The following is a 17,032-nucleotide window of genomic DNA, read 5'->3' as shown; positions in this document are numbered from 1 at the left end:
TTTATACCACTTAGAACGTCTCATAACGGCTTGAATTGGTGTCTTGAACTCGAGTATTTTATGTATATAATGCATTTTCGAGTGTTTTTGCATTTCAGGGTATAACTTGCGTAGATAGGTGGATTTCATCAAAATAAGCTTAAGGAAGTGCTTGGAATTAGTCCCGGGTTGATATGCGAAGAATTCAGCAAAAAACAGAAGAAAAATAATAAATTTTTTCAGAAGGATTACAGGCGCCCGACAGATGAGAGTAGGCGACCGCCTGGTAGCAGGCGCCCGCCTGGAAGGAGGAGGCGGCCGTCTGGGTGCGTAATTTCAGAATATGATTTTTAGAATTCGAGTTCTATTGGGCTTCTGTTAGTGCTGGTTCTTTTGGGCTATTATATAAACAATCTTGGAAGACGTTTTCGACAACAAGTAACAAGAAGCGAAGGCAAGAAGATCAAGAAGACCGTTTTAGCATGCAACAACGAAGAAGAGGAAGCATACATTTATCTTGTGATTCTTTTAATTCGTTGTAACAGTGGATGCTAGTTTTCTTTATTCTTTGAACCTTAATACTCTTGTGATGTACTTCATTATTTATTAAGTATTTTTATTAGTTTATATCATTATTTTATTATCAAGTTTTCATATGAACCCATAGTGACGATGAGTTCTATTATGGGCTAATCGTAATCATGGGATCATAGCAGATTTACTATGGATTTCTTTAGTTAATTGTTTAATACCTTGGTATGTGGTGATTGTATGATGTCTAGCATAGTTTGTGCTTATTCGTCTTATGTGCGTCGCGAACATGTAAGATAGCCTGTTAATCTCTTGTGAAGCGACAGTGAATCTTGAGATTTAGAACTTGCCATGCTAGCATAGGTTCGTGTATTGTATGCATGATTAGTGGGTAACTCTAACCGTTTTACTTGCCCTGTGTAATCATAATGAATAACTTGCGCTTAAATCGTTATGTTGTCAAATTTTGTAGACATATAGGGTCTCAACATAATTGATGCCTATTCAACTTCTATCTTAATTGTGGATGCTTGGTAGAATGGTATTCGTACAATGAAAATTGGCGTTTATTAGTTTCCTGTTGTTCGATTAATATCATCACCATTACATGCCAAAGGTAATAACAATGACTATTGAATGAAGTAGTAATGAAGTTATGATCTCATGTGTGTTTAATATTATTAATTTAAGTGTTTAATTATCGTAGTTAATATTAGTTAATCAACCTTAATTATTATTGTCTTGACATTGAAGAATAATCATACATTGGTGAGTAAGTATTAATTAAATATAATTAATCAGAGTCTCTGTGGGAACGAACTAGAAATCATTCTATATTACTTGTGAACGCGTATACTTGCGTGATTTATTTAGCACATGCTTTGTGCCTAACAAGTTTTTGGCACCGCTGCCGGGGACTCGGTGTTAATTTGTTTAGTTTATGTACTTGCCATCAGTGGTCATTAGGATTCATTGATTAAAACTTGTTACTTACTGCTTCTGGTTGTGTTTCAGGTACTCTAGCGGGCATTAATTCAAACACGTTCTCGCACCCGCAAGAGAAATCTAGATACGGCTGAGGAGACAGATACAGCTCTTGACTTTCCGGAGAAGATGATTTTTGAAGATTCGGATAAAGAGAGTGAAAAGAAAGAACCTGTAACAATGGGTGATCGTATAGTTCAAGCTGATCCAAGTCTTATGGACTTTTCTCGGCCTAAAATTGATGACATTCAGTCAAGCATCATTCATCCGGCTATTCAGGCCAATACTTTTGAAATCAAGCTGGGCACTATTCAGATGGTGCAGAATTCTATTTCTTTCGGAGGTGTTGCAACTGAAGATCCCAACATGCATATCAGGAATTTTGTCAAGATCTGTAGTACTTTCAAATATAATGGTGTTACCGATGAGGCTATCAAGCTGAGGCTTTTCCCATTCTCTCTGAGGGACAAAGCTAAGGACTGGTTACATTCTTTACCAGCTGGGTCCATCACTACTTGGGAAGATCTTGTGCAAAAGTTTCTGGTGAAGTTCTATCCAATGGCCAAGACTACAACTATGAGGAGTGCTCTTACTCAATTTACGCAACAACAAGGAGAATCTATGTGTGAAGCTTGGGAGTGCTACAAGGAGATGTTGAGAAAGTGTCCACATCACGGTATGCCTGACTGGATGGTGATCACGGGTTTCTACAATGGTTTGGGGGCCCAATCTAGGCCCATGCTCGATGCAGCTTCTGGAGGCGCCTTGTGGGCCAAAAGCTATATTGAGGCCTATAATCTCATTAAAACTATGGCTGCAAACGAGTATCAAAATCCAACTCAAAGGATGATGCATGGGAAGGTAGCAGGTATTCTGGAAGTTAATGCAGCTACAGCTATTGCAGCGTAGCTACAGGCACTGTCTATGAAGGTCGATTCTTTAGCCAACTATAGAGTAAATCAAATAGCTAGTGTCTGTGAGCTTTGTGCAGGCTCTCATGCTATGGATCAGTGTTCTCTTATCAATGAATCTGTTCAGTATGTGAACAATTATCAGCGACCGTAGCAGCCTGTGCCCGCCACTTATCATCCTAATAACAGAAATCATCCCAATTTCAGCTGGAGCAATAATCAGAATGTTGTTCAGCAACCATATCAGCAAGCTGTAAGTAAACAGTTTAATCCACCTGGATTCCAACAACCTCAGCAATATGCTCAAAGGCAATCATATCCTCAACAAGGAGGTGCTGCTCAACCTTCTAGTGCTGATTTTGAGGAGTTAAAGCTGTTGTGCAAAAGTCAGGCTGTTTTTATCAAGATCTTAGAAAATCAAATTGGACAAATAGCCAATGCCTTGCTCAATCACCAACCTGGCACACTTCCCAGCGATACTGAAGTGCCAGGCAGGAAGGAATCTAAAGAGCAAGTCAAAGTTGTCACCTTAAGGTCTAGAAAAGTTGTTGATGCTGAAAAAGCAAAAGATGGAGAAGTTAAAATTGTAGATGAAGAAGAAAAACAAAAGGAGAAAGAGGGGGAACCAAAGAAGACTACTGTTGAACACACTCTGCCTGAGGGTAATACAGAAGAGAAACAGCTCTATCCTCCACCACCTTTTCCTAAGCGATTGAAAAACAAAAGCTGGACAAGCAATTTGGTAAGTTTCTGAAGGTGTTCAAGAAACTTCACATCAACATACCTTTCGTTGAGGCTCTGAAGCAAATGCCTAGTTATGCGAAATTCATGAAAGGTATTCTTTCAAGGAAGGTGAAACTGGATGATCTTGATACCGTTGCTCTGACGGAAGAGTGCAGTGTCGTGCTACAACAAAAGTTACCTCCAAAGCTTAAGGATCCAGGTAGCTTCACCATTCCTTGCACCATTGGCAAGTTGTCATTCGACAAGTGCCTTTGCAATTTGGGAACAAGCATCAATTTGATGCCGTTGTCTATCTTCAAAAAGCTGAATTTTCCTGATCCGAAGCCCACCTACATATCTTTACAATTGGCTGATCGTTCGATTACATACCCATGAGGCATCATGGAGGATGTGCTAGTAAAGGTGGACAAGCTCATCTTTCCTGTAGATTTTGTCATTCTGGATTTCAAGGAAGATAAGAAGATTCCCATAATCTTGGGAAGACCTTTCTTGGCTACAGACCGCACCTTGATAGATGTGCAAAAATGTGAACTCACTATGAGGGTGTAAGATCAAGATGTGACATTCAATGTGTTCAATGTGATTAAATTCCCTACGGAAGATGAGGAGTGCTTCAAGGTGGATTTGGTCGATTCTGCAGTTACTTCAGAACTTGATCATGTGCTAAGGTCTGATGCCTTAGAAAAAGCCTTATTGGGGGATTTTGACAATGAAGATGATGAAGGCAATGAGTAGTTACAATATCTAAATGCTTCTCCTTGGAAATGATAGATAGACATGCCATTTGAATCTCTTGGTAATACTGATCTCAAGAATGCTGAGGGAAAGCTCAAACCATCTATTGAGGAAGCACCTACTTTGGAGCTTAAACCACTGCCTGAACACTTGAGTTATGCTTTTTTAGGAGATGCATCTACTTTTCCTGTTATATTGTATCTGACCTTTTAGGTAATGATGAGGACAAGCTCTTGAGGATTTTGAGAGAATTCAAATCGGCCATCAGATGGACTATAGCAGATATAAAAGGGATCAGCCCTTCGTACTGCATACATAAAATTCTGCTAGAGGAAGGTAGCAAGCCGTCTATTGAGCAACAACGAAGGCTTAATCCTATCATGAAAGAAGTGGTGAAAAAAGAAATTCTAAAGTGGATAGATGCAGGAATAATATATCCTATTTCTGACAGTTCTTGGGTGAGCCCCGTGCAATATGTACCTAAGAAAGGAGGTATTACTGTGGTAGCAAATGAGAAGAATGAGCTCATCCCCACTCGAACAGTCATAGGATGGAGGGTATGCATGGACTACAGAAAGTTGAATAAAGCCACAAGGAAGGATCACTTCCCTCTTCCATTTATTGATCAGATGCTTGACAGGTTGGCTGGTCATGAGTATTATTATCTTCTGGATGGCTATTCGGGCTACAATCAGATTTGCATTGCACCAAAAGATCAAGAGAAGACTAATTTCACTTGTCCATTCGGCACGTTTGCTTTTCGCAGAGTTTCTTTTGGCTTATGTGGTGCACCTGCCACTTTTCAAAGATGCATGATGGCTATATTCTCTGATATGATTGGAAATAATATCGAAGTGTTCATGGACAACTTCTCCATCTTTGGACATTCATTTGATAAATGCTTGAATAATCTTCGTTTAGTGCTCAAAAGGTGTGTGGAAACCAATCTAGTCCTCAATTAGGAAAAATGTCACTTCATGGTGCAGCAATGCATCATTCTTGGGCACAAGGTCTCTAGTAAAGGTTTTGAGGTGGATAAAGCCAAGGTGGGCGTCATTGAAAATCTTCCACCACCTATTTCTGTGAAAGGAATCCGTAGCTTTCTTGGTCATGCGGGTTTTTATCGGTGTTTCATCAAGGACTTCTCTAAGATATCTAATCCGTTGTGCAACTTGCTCGAGAAAGATGTTCCTTTCAAATTTGATGATGAATGCTTGGAAGCATTCGAGACTCTCAAGAAGAGTTTGATCACTGCACCAGTTATTATGACACCTGATTGGAGAGAATCTTTTGAGATGATGTGTGATGCAAGTGATTATGCAGTGGGAGCAGTTCTTGGGCAGTGAAAGAATAATATCTTTCATGTGGTCTATTATGCTAGTAAGATGCTAAATGGAGCTCAACTAAACTACACCACTACTGAGAAGAAGCTCTTGGCTATAGTTTTTGGTTTCGAAAAATTTCGATCTTATCTACTTGGGACAAAGGTGACAGTGTTCACTGATCACGCTGACATCCGCTATCTGGTCTCAAAGAAGGATTCGAAGCCTAGACTTATTCGTTGGGTTCTCTTGCTACAAAAATTCGAGTTGGAGATCAAGGATCGAAAATGTACTGAAAATCAAGTAGCTGACCAACTCTCTAGATTGGAGAATCCCGATTCTACTTCACATGATAAGACATTGATCAACGAATCTTTTCTGGATGAGCAGTTATTCGCAATTCAAGAGGAAGAACCATGGTTCGTAGACATTGTGAACTATCTTGTTAGCAATATAATGCCTCCTAATATGAATGCGGTTCAAAAGAAGAAGTTTATGTAAGAGGTGAATGGTACATGTGGGATGAACCATATTTGTTTAGACAAGGAACTGACCAGATCATCAGGAGATGTATCCCATTCTGTGAGACAGAGGGGATATTACGAGACTGTCATTCCACAGTTTATGGTGGACATTATGGTGGTTAAAAGACAGCAGCTCGTATTCTTCAAGCAGGTTTTTTCTGGCCTACGTTGTTTAAGGATGCACATCAGTTAATTTTAAGGTGTGATCATTGCCAAAGAGTTGGGAATCTTACCAGAAAGGATGAGATACCTTTAAATGTGATGCTTGAAGTTGAGGTCTTCGATTTTTGGGGAATCGATTTCATGGGACCATTTATCTCATCCTGCAATAATCAGTACATCTTGCTGGCAGTCGATTATGTCTCAAAATGGGTAGAAGTCAAAGCTCTACCGACTAATGATGCAAAGGTAGTATTGAGTTTTCTTCATAAGCAGATATTCACAAGGTTTGGAACGCCATGAGTTATCATAAGTGATGAAGGGTCGCATTTATGCAATCGTAAGTTCACTTCTATGATGCAACACTACAGTGTGAATCATCACATCGCTACTGCCTATCATTCGCAGACTAATGGTAAAGCTGAAGTGTCTAATAGAGAGATCAAGCACATTCTAGAGAAATTCATTTGTTCGTCAAGGAAAGATTGGTCTTTGAAGCTCGATGAAGTTGTTTGGGCCTATAGAACAACATACAAGACTCCACTTGGGATGTCCCCGTTTCAACTTGTCTATGGGAAGGGATGTTATTTACCTGCGGAGCTTGAGCATAAGGCTTATTGGGCATTGAAGAAGTTAAACCTTGATCTAGATGCAGCTGGGAAGAAGTGAATGCTTCAGTTAAATGAACTTGATGAATTTTGACTTCAAGCTTACGAAAACAATAAAATGTACAAGGAAAAGGTAAAAAGGTGGCATGACAGGAAGCTATCACCTAAGTCATTCGTGTTGGGGCAACAAGTTCTTCTATTCAACTCTCGTCTCCGACTTTTTCCTGGAAAGTTAAAATCAAGGTGGTCTGGACCATTTATCGTCAAAACTGTGTTTCCACATGGAGCGGTGGAGATTTTTGAGAACGATCTGGGCCAAGCATTCAAAGTAAATGGTCAGAGATTGAAGCACTATTATGGGGATACGGAAAATCGTGAAGTGGTTAGTGCCGTTTTATTGTCAACTGGAACGCATTACTCTACGTCAAGCTAATGACGTAAAAGAAGCGCTTCTTGGGAGGCAACCCAAGATATGAGACCATAGGAACCCTTAGAATTTAGTACTTTATCCAAAAACCCAAATAAATCAGAAAAATGTTGGAAGATTTTTTTTTTTCAGAGACCTTGCAGACGCCCGCCTGCTGGTTCCAGGAGACCGCATGCGGACCTGATTTTTGAAAAAAATAGTTTTCAGCCTATATAAAAAAAATTAAAAACAAAAACCACAGCCCACAATCCCCATTAACCCATGATTTCTTCCCCATAATTAACCACAATCCCCACTCCTAATCAAATTTTAACCCTAATTTGCCCTATATATACATACAATTCTACATATACATCCCACACACTTTCAACTCTACAAAATCTCTCCTACACACCAAACACAACTCTCTAACCCTTATTCTCAGATTTTATGGCCCCAAAGAGATCATGAACTGTAGAGAGTAGCAGCACCATTCCGACTGCTGATTCTTCGAGGAACACTGCTGCGAGGCCCCGATTGTTGGATGGCGCTGCTGAAGAAGAGTACACCAAGCTTCTGACTAAGCCTATTATGAGGGAGAGGGGGTTCTTGCCATCAGGGAGGGATGGTGATTTGTTACAGATGATTGTTGAGAAGGGATGGATTACATTCTGTGAGTCACCTGAGACGGTTCCGATGAGTATTGTTCGCGAGTTCTATGTGAATGCCAAGGCCGACAAGAATGGGTTTTTTCTGTTGTTCGTGGGCTTACTGTTGATTATCAGCCCAAGGCGATTCGCCGGGTAATTGGGCAGCGATAAAGGAAACCATGGGAGGAGAATTGGAATGAAAAATCCCCTGAGGACTTTGATATGGACTTGATTATTGCTACTCTCTGTCGACCGGGCACAGTGTGGAAGTTCAAAAGGGGGACCAACAAGTATCGTAATTTTCCTGTTGTCACAATGAACATGTATGCTCGTGCTTGGAATGCGTTTATGTGTGCCAATATTCTTCCTTCTGTACATGCACACGAGGTTACAGTGGAGAGGGCGAGGTTGTTGTAGGGGATTTTGAATGATGAGTATTATGTGGACCTTGGTGAGTACATCTACCAAGGGATTTTGAGGTTTTTGACGGGAAGTCGCAGTATTCTATCCCATATGCCTTTATTATCACGAAGCTTTGCAAGGCATGTGGAGTCCAGTGGCCTTCTTATAAGTAGTTGTAGATGCCGGCCGCTCCTATTGATTCATCGACGTTGAATGCGATGCAAGAGTGGACGGGTGGAGAGCCCGAGTCACATGGGTTCGGATATAACCTTCCAGGAGGGGTTCCAGCAGCTGCTGCTACCAGTCAGGCTCGGGGAGAGGCAGGTCCTTCGAGAGCCTAGGGAGGAGATGGTTCGGGATTGGCTGATGTCCAGTACAGGAGGCTTTCTAGGAGGATGGATGCGATGTATGAGTCGCATAGTAGGTTTGCGCAGGAGCTCACCCAAGCACTTGGGACTGTATTTAGAGGCCTTGGAGCTGACATCCAGTGGCCCGTTTATGGTGAGGATTCTGCTTATCCACCTCCTGACACTCCACCCTCTGAGGGTGATGATGATGATGATTCTTCTGAGTAGGTATACCCTGTGTTCCTTTCTATTACCTTCGCTGGGGACAGTGAAGATTTTAAGTTTGGGGGTGGTAGTTAGGGAATATATTTGTGTGTGTGTCATGTAGTTGCATTTTCATGTTAGTTTAGTTCATATAGTTGCATATTTTTGCCATATAGTTTTTTTATATAGTTTTTTTTATATTTTATAGCTTTATTTATCATGTCATATAGCTCATGCATATACCATGATCCCTTTTGTGTTGCTTTACCGATTAATATGTGATATTGATGCGAGTGTAGTGATAGCGCTAGAGTGATGTTGAATCTTTTTAGGTTGGCATGCATGCTAGAAACACTTGTAATTTCACTAAGTCTTAGAGTATGCTTAAAGACTAGATTGTTGTCATGGTTTGATGGTTTTTGAGGTTAATCTATTACTTATGCTTAGAATGTATGATAATGATAAAAGACATGAAAAGATAAAAATTGGAAAAAATTGGAATTCATTGCTAGTTGTGGCTAAGCGTCAAATGGCTAGTAGCCGGCTTGTATTGTATACGAGTAGTCCAGGGTTGAGCAAGATGGAGCAAAACGCACTTGCTTAGAAATAAAAAAAAATAGAAAAAAAAGAAAAAAAAAAGAGAAAAGAGAAAAAAATATGGTTTAATGCACAATTGATCACGAGTGAGCTCTTTGGTATTCGAGTTATTAAGTTCTTAGGGGACTTTGTGCCAAGTGACCTAAGGCTTTTATAGTCTGGGATCCGCTAACCTAACCCTCGCTAAATGGATACCATTGCATAAGTCTTTTGTGGACCTAACTCATTGCACGATCAAATAAGCATTTGTTTAGGTGTTGAATAAAGCATAATTCCGTAATGAACTCCAATGATCTTGAAGTGTTATAAGTCATTTTGTGTCTAAAATATATTCTTCGTATAATCTTGTGATTGCCTTGTGGATAATTAAGTTATGGTGATTGATCTAGTTTTGAAGCATATTTGTTAAGCATTCGCACACACCACGTTTCTAGTTGTATGTTAGCTTGCATGATTTGATTGATCTCTAGTCGCCTAATTGCTTGTTGATATGTCATGTGTTAGTTGGTTTAGTCATCGCGATGGGGATCGCTGCATTCATATAGTTTGCATTCATGCAAGTTTTATTCTGAGTTTGAGTCTGTGCTGCTCAAGGACAAGCATCGATTCAAGTTTGAGGGTGTGATAAATGACATTTTATACCACTTAGAGCGTCTCATAACGGCTTTAATTGGTGTCTTGAACTCGAGTATTTTGTGTATTTAACGCGTTTTCGAGTGTTTTTGCATTTTAGGGTATAACTTGCTTAGATAGGTGGATTTCATCAAAATAGGGTTAAGGAAGTGCTTGGAATTAGTCCCGGGTTGATGTGCGAAGAATGCAGTAAAAAATAGAAGCAAATAATATTTTTTCCAGAAGGGTTCCAGGCGCCCGCCTGATGAGAGCAGGCGACCTCCTGGTAGCAGGCGCCCGCCTGGAAGGAGAAGGCGGCCGCCTGGGTGCGTAATTTCAGAATCTAATTTTTAGAATTCGAGTTCTATTAGGATTCTGTTTGTAACACCCCCAAATCCGGGGTCGGGGATTCAGGTTGTCACGAGTTCCATATCCCTTAACAACACTTAATCTTAACAATCAACCAATTACTGTGTACTGTGACCCCACAATACACACACACACACCGCAAGTTATAGTCTCAGAGATGAATACCCAAAAAATAACACAAGTCATTTTATTCTACATAATAAGCCATTACACCTCAAGAAGGTTCTGAATAAATTTACATTTCTTCGCCATTATTACAATTCATATTATACATAAGTCTGGTTCATCAATAGTTGAAAACCTAGCCTATTGGCAGCTCCTACCTCAGCTACGGCAGCATCAACGCTTCCAGAAAACTGCGGAACATTTTCTAACCGCTTGCGAATTGGAAGCTTGGTCCTGTTCATCTTGTCTATCTGATGTTGTGTGATGAAAGAAGAAAGCAAGGGTGAGCAACAAGCCCACCAAAATAATATGTATAATGATTTACAATATATGAGCATTCTCATAGTACTCATGAAAGTCTTGGTCAAGAAGAAATGAACCAAGTTTGATATCTTATCGCGACCAAGTCGCAAAATATTCAGTATATATGTATATATACTTTTCAAAATCTTGGAAGTCCTCTTCCATGCATAATATACACAGAGTTCTAGTTTATAACTGTATAAAAATATCGTTGCAAGGTGATCTCATATATCTAACCTTGTCTCAACGTTTTTCTGAAAATCTTTGTCATGCATAAGATAATCATTTACTAGATATAAGTTTAAAAGATGAAGTTACAAGATACTCCAATATACTTATATCTTTTCCGAATACTACTTGAACTACCACCGTTCAAGTTATAATTAGTTCATCCCATAGATTAAGCTACAAGACAAAACTTGTATAGAATCAATCTTTAAAATATCATCAAAATAAAATGAAGTTACGAGATACTTCATTTGATACAAATATCATTTTAAAAACTTGACCCTGCCAACACTCAACAATCGCCCAACCGTAGCCTTTCTATCGAAGTGCTCTGGGTAGTGTTGCAGAAATATCCAATTGGATGATGAACTCATTACGGGAGTTTGCCGCGCCAGGAAGACCACTTACGATGATCAGTCGCAGTAGTACAACCCCACCACTTTTTACATGTAGAGAAGAACCTGTCGGATTTACTTGTCAACCGAACACTGGACTCCTAAGGAATGTACCGTCTTGCGGAACTTCCAGGCCATTTGGGCCAATATAATAAGGTTGGGCCGGCGCCACTCGACCACTTACCCCACTCCTAGTTCAGATGAAATCCATGATTCTAAAACGTAAAGCTCGTGCTCACCTTCCCCAAGTAGAAACTTGTTGATACGGCTCCACTAAGAAGTCGTATCTAGTTGGAAAGGAAAACTCACCGATATTTCCCAGGCGATGCCTGTTAATGGATTAACTTATTCCAAGAATTCTACTTCCCGAGTATTGGGTAAGTAATCAAAACTCTTTTATCAAAATAGCAACCTTGTTGCGAATATAAAACATACCTGTAACACCCCCAAATCCGGGGTCGGGGATCCGGGTTGTCACGAGTTCCATTTCCCTTAATAACACCCAATCTTAATAATTAATCAACTACTCTGTACTGTGACCCCACAATAAACACACACACCACACGTTATAGTCTCAGAGATGAACATCCAAAAATAATCACAAGTCATTTTATTCCACAATTATCTGCCAATACACCTTAAAAGGTTTTCTGAATAAATTTACATTTTCTTTGCCATTATTACAATTCATAAGTATACATAAATCTGGTACATCAAAAGTTGAAGCCTAGTCTATTGGTAGTTCCCACCTTAGCTACAGCGACTTCAATGCCTATAGGAAGCTGCAGAATGTTTCCTATCCGCTCAAGAATTGGGAGCTTGGTCCTGTTCATCTTGTCTATCTGATGTTGTGTGATGAAAGAAGAAAGCAAGGGTGAGCAGCAAGCCCACCAAAATAATATGTATAATGATTAATAGTATATGAGCCTTCTCTTAGTACTCATGAAAGTCTTGGTCAAAAGAAATGAACCAAGTTGATATCTTAATGCGATGAAGTCGCAAAATATTCAGTATATATATATATATATACATATATACTTTTCAAATATTGGAAGTCCTCTTCCATGCATAATATACACAAAGTCCCAGTGTATAACTGTATAAAAAAAATATCGTTGCAAGGTGATCTCATATATCTAACCTTGTCTCAACGTTTTTCTGAAAATCTTTGTCATTCATAAGACAATTATTAATTAGATATAAGTTTAAAAGATGAAGTTACAAGATACCCCAATATACTTATATCTTTCCCAAATACTACTTGAACTACCACCGTTCAAGTTATAATTAGCTTCAAAAGTTCATCACATAGATGAGACTATAAGACAAGATTTGAATAGATTAAATCTTTAAAATATTATCAAAATAAAATGAAGTTACGAGATACTTCATTTGATGTAAACATCATTTTGAAAACTTGACCCTGCCAACACTCAACAATCGCCCAACCGTAGCCTTTCTATCGAAGTGCTCTGGGTAGTGTTGCAGAAATTATCCAATTGGATGATGAACTCATTATGGGAGTTTGCCGCGCCAGGAAGACCACTTACGATGATCAGTCGTAGTAGTACAACCCCACCATTTTCTACATGTAGAGGAGAACCTGTCGGATTTACTTGTCAACCGCACACTGAACTCCTAAGGAATGGACCGCCTTAGCGGAACTTCCAGGCCATTTGGGCCAATATAATAAGGCTGGGCCGGCGCTACTCGGCCACTTACGCCACTCCTAGTTCAGATGAAATCCATGACTCTGAAACGTAAAGCTCGTCCCCACTTTCCCCAAGTAGAAACTTGTTGATACGGCTCCACCAAGAAGTCGTATCTATTTGGAAAGGAGAACTCACCGATATTTCCCAGGCGATGCCTGTTAATGGATTAACTTGTTCCAAGAATTTTACTTCCCGAGTGTTGGGTAAGTAATCAATTCATTTATCAAAACAGCAACCTTGTTGCGAATATAAAACACACCACAGAGCCGGATCCCTCAGGTTTTGAGCGAGTATTTAAATCCCCTTCGAAAGGAGGATCTTAAATATAAAAATGAGTTTTGGGATCCGCTCTAACTTTTAAAAATCATTTTGAAGACTCGCAAAACATTTTTAAGAATGTTTGGAGTAATGCTGATTTAACAAAATAAATCAGTCCCAATATATTAGAAAATATCTGAATATTATTATTTAAATAATATTTCCATAAAGAATAATCTTTATAAAAATAATTGAAGTAGAAGTTTTGAAACTTATACTTGAAATGAATATTAAATATCCAAAGATATACCTATACGAAAGTACTATCTTTATTTGAATAATCAAAAGTGAGTTTGATTATCGACACCTTATTCTTTAATAAAATAAAGAATATATCTCAGAAAATAATCGGAGTCATAGATCCTCAAATGAATATTCAAATAATATTCAATAAATAAAATAAGCTGAGTCATAAGCCCTCGAACGAATATTCGAAATAATATTCATTAAATAAAATAAAGGAGTCATAAGTCCTCGAATGAATATTCAAGATAATATTCATTAATAAAATAAAGTTAAAGTTATCGAATAAACCTTATTCGATTAATAGTTTTGAAAACTATGACCATATATATATATATAAGTATATATATATATATATATTTATATCCATATATACAAAATCTACTCGGGATCCTCGACTCCCGGTTTTAGAAAATATTTCCACCTTTGGGTCCCTATACTAAGGGTATATGTAAATTACTGCTATCCTCTAGCATAGGTATTATCAACAATTATATATGGAAAGAATACGAAACAGGCATGCATATATATATACCATAGCAGCATGCTTCAATATATACCACATTTGCTAATTAACCAACATGCATCTATCGCAAGATAATGCATATACATATACTCATCACCACAACAGTTATAACGGGTAGAAAACTTGCCTGAGCGACTGGCGGTGAAAAAAGGCTCGGGACGAGTCTGGTAACCTATAAACAACAAGTAAGTTGGAATTAAACCAAAGTCACTTGTAAATCTATACTTTAACTAACTTAGACTCTAACGCTTGTTTTGCGCTTACTGACTCGCTTAAGTCACTCGGGTACCCTCGGCTCCACCATTTTTAATAATTTAACCTTTATGAGTTTTAAGGCGATTCCTTCGCGAGTGTCTTACCAACTGCCTAACACTCTTATCATAATTGTTTCATACACTAATTAACCCTTTTTGGTCTTTAACCTATGTTTCAAAGTAAGGCGAGGGGAAAAGTTTCGTTCGCGAAATGCCGTTACTTGAAACGGTCGTTTCTCCTAAACCGTGCATCGGAATCGAACGAACTACATATCAAAACGAAGCTCGTAACATGAGGTATCTAAACATGGAAATGGTCATAATCTAGCAGGGGGTTCTCGGGTCCTAATGTTATGCACAAAAACAGTCTAAAGAAAATCGGACGTTACGACGGCTATGTTTACGCGATTTCCCAATTTTAAACCATTCAAAACCAACCCAATTCAACCTCAAATCCAACATACAACCAACATCCATCCTTATCACATCATAACAACCCCAACCAATTCAATTTTTAACATTCATACTTATGCCTAAGCTTAACTTTAACCATTCTTAAGTTCTTTTAATCAAAACAACAACATTTACCATTCCAATTCAATACCATTTCAAATCCCAAACTCTAAATCACAACATCAAGCTACAATATCATCCTACTAATCAAAATCATCTTATAATACATAGGAATCTAGGGTTTGGAGATGGTATACCTTCCTTGAAGTGGTGGGAGGAGCTAGGAAGCCTTAAGAAGCTTTGAGAAGTCTTAGGAATGCTTGGATCTTCAAGGAAAACAAGAAAAACTTCAAGTTAAAAACTTGAAAACACTATTCATAGTCTTCTTCTTTGATTAAATGAAGAAGATGGAGAAGGAATTGATGGCTTAAACTCATGATATAGCCCTAACTAAGCATGAAGATGATTAGGGAATTAACTCACCAATTTAGGAAGCTTGGATCTTTGATTTTGAATTTCTTGCTCTTTTGAATAGTAAAAAGCCGAGAGCTCTTCAAGAACAAGCCTTGGTTCTTTTTGATTTTGATGAAAAATGATTTTGCTTGGCTTGGTTGGCTTGTTTTTGTGTTTGATTTAGTTAATTACCTTGTTGCCCTTGAATTTGTGTGGTTCTCATTCAACCACACATCCTTCCTTCCCATGTCATGCCTATGTCATGTTGTGATGTCATCTTACCCTCTTTGTCCTCCTCTCATTGGTTGGGTGACATCACTCCCTCTAATCCATTTGCTTAACTTCCTAATCGTTTGCCTAATGACCGCTGATCTGTTATCGGTTCGCTTAACTTTCATTTTCGTTTATCGTTTGAAGGATCATACCCGGGATCTTATTACTTAGGTTCCCTTAACCGTTCTCAATACATTATATTCCTTTTTACGATCCTCTATTATAATCCTTTAATTTAAATCCGTTTTATCCTGTTACCTTATACTCAATCCTTTCCGTATCTAGTGGATTTCCGGGAAAAATCCAAGTGTTCGGAAATTGGATTCCGACGATCTTTATATACACTTATATACCACATAGAGTATTAATAATATCCCAGAAGATCAATAACAGAACCCCTACATAGTGTGGCATGAAAAGTTTTCTCATTCAGCAAAACACTATTCATAAGGGTTTCAAATTTTTTCAAAAATTGGGGTTATTACAGTCTCCCCTCCTTAAAAGGATTCCGTCCCGGAATCAGATAGAAATGAATAGGGATACCTTCTTAGTATTGCACTTTCTAACTCTCAAGTCAATTTTCCCACATTGTGGTTCTACCACCAAACTCCGCCTAGTTTGATAACCCTTCTCCTAAGCACTTGTTCATTTTCACTCTATAACCCTTCTTGGTTGCTCCATATAGGTTACGTCGGGTTGCGTGTCTATGCACTCATATGCCCCTATTTGTCTGGCATCCGAATTACACTTCCTTAACATTGATATGTGGAACATGCTATGAACTTACTACATGTTCGGGGGTAGGGCTAGCTCATATGCTAACTTCCCAAAACGTCTTAATATATCCAAGGGTCCAACAATTGGTGGACTTAGCTTTCCTTTCTTTCCGAATCTCATTAATTCTTTTCAAGGGAATACTTTTAACAATACAAGGTTGCCTCCTTCCTATTCTTTGTCCTTTCATGTCAAATCGACATACTTCTTATGTCCTTCCTGGCTACTACCAGTCGTCCTCTGATTAGATCTATTATATCCCTGGTCCTTTGGACTACTGCGGGTCCGAGCATCTTGCGCTCTACAACTTCATCCTAACATAAGGGAGATCGACATTGTCTTCCCTCAAGGATCTCATAAGGCGATACCTCAATACTGACATATGATCTATTGTCGTAAGATAACTTAATCCGCGTTAAGTGATCATTCCAAATTCTTTCAAGTCTATTACACAGACTCTCATCATAGCTTCTAATCATTATAGCTTTTGCTTCTCACTACCCATCCTTTTTCCCAGTTCGTAGTCGCTACTACCTTCCGTTCCTAATATTATACTAGTTATACTTTTGCTCGCTAGCGTTCTATAACTTTTTAATAACCACGTCAACCTTAGTATCACGAATGTGTTTCCATTCCGCATACTACCACCACTTTATTACTCCTTTTTCAGTTGTTTCTATTTTCCAAAATTTGATCAATCAAATAGAAGTAAAGGAATTTGTTGAGAGATCACTATGATCATGAACACTTGTTATATCGCATAGTTAGTACAGAAGGTGGCCAGCCTTTAGTACTTGACAAGCAATTAAACAACATGTGGTATCCTACTAGGCTTCTATCACAAAGATAGA

The 17,032-nt window shown here is 38.7% G+C and overlaps 1 non-coding gene across 1 annotated transcript; it reads right to left on the bottom strand.

The window, feature by feature from the left end:
• Positions 1–2,067: 2,067 nt before the first annotated feature.
• On the bottom strand, positions 2,068–2,174 carry LOC141715539 (small nucleolar RNA R71). The gene has a single exon (XR_012572298.1). It is a non-coding gene; the product is annotated as a small nucleolar RNA R71 (small nucleolar RNA).
• Between the last annotated feature and the right edge of the window lie 14,858 nt (positions 2,175–17,032).

The sequence above is a fragment of the Apium graveolens genome, chromosome 3 (genome assembly GCF_009905375.1).
Source record: "Apium graveolens cultivar Ventura chromosome 3, ASM990537v1, whole genome shotgun sequence".
In the NCBI taxonomy this organism is placed as follows: Eukaryota; Viridiplantae; Streptophyta; class Magnoliopsida; order Apiales; family Apiaceae; genus Apium; species Apium graveolens.
This window is presented reverse-complemented; position numbering and strand designations above follow the sequence as displayed.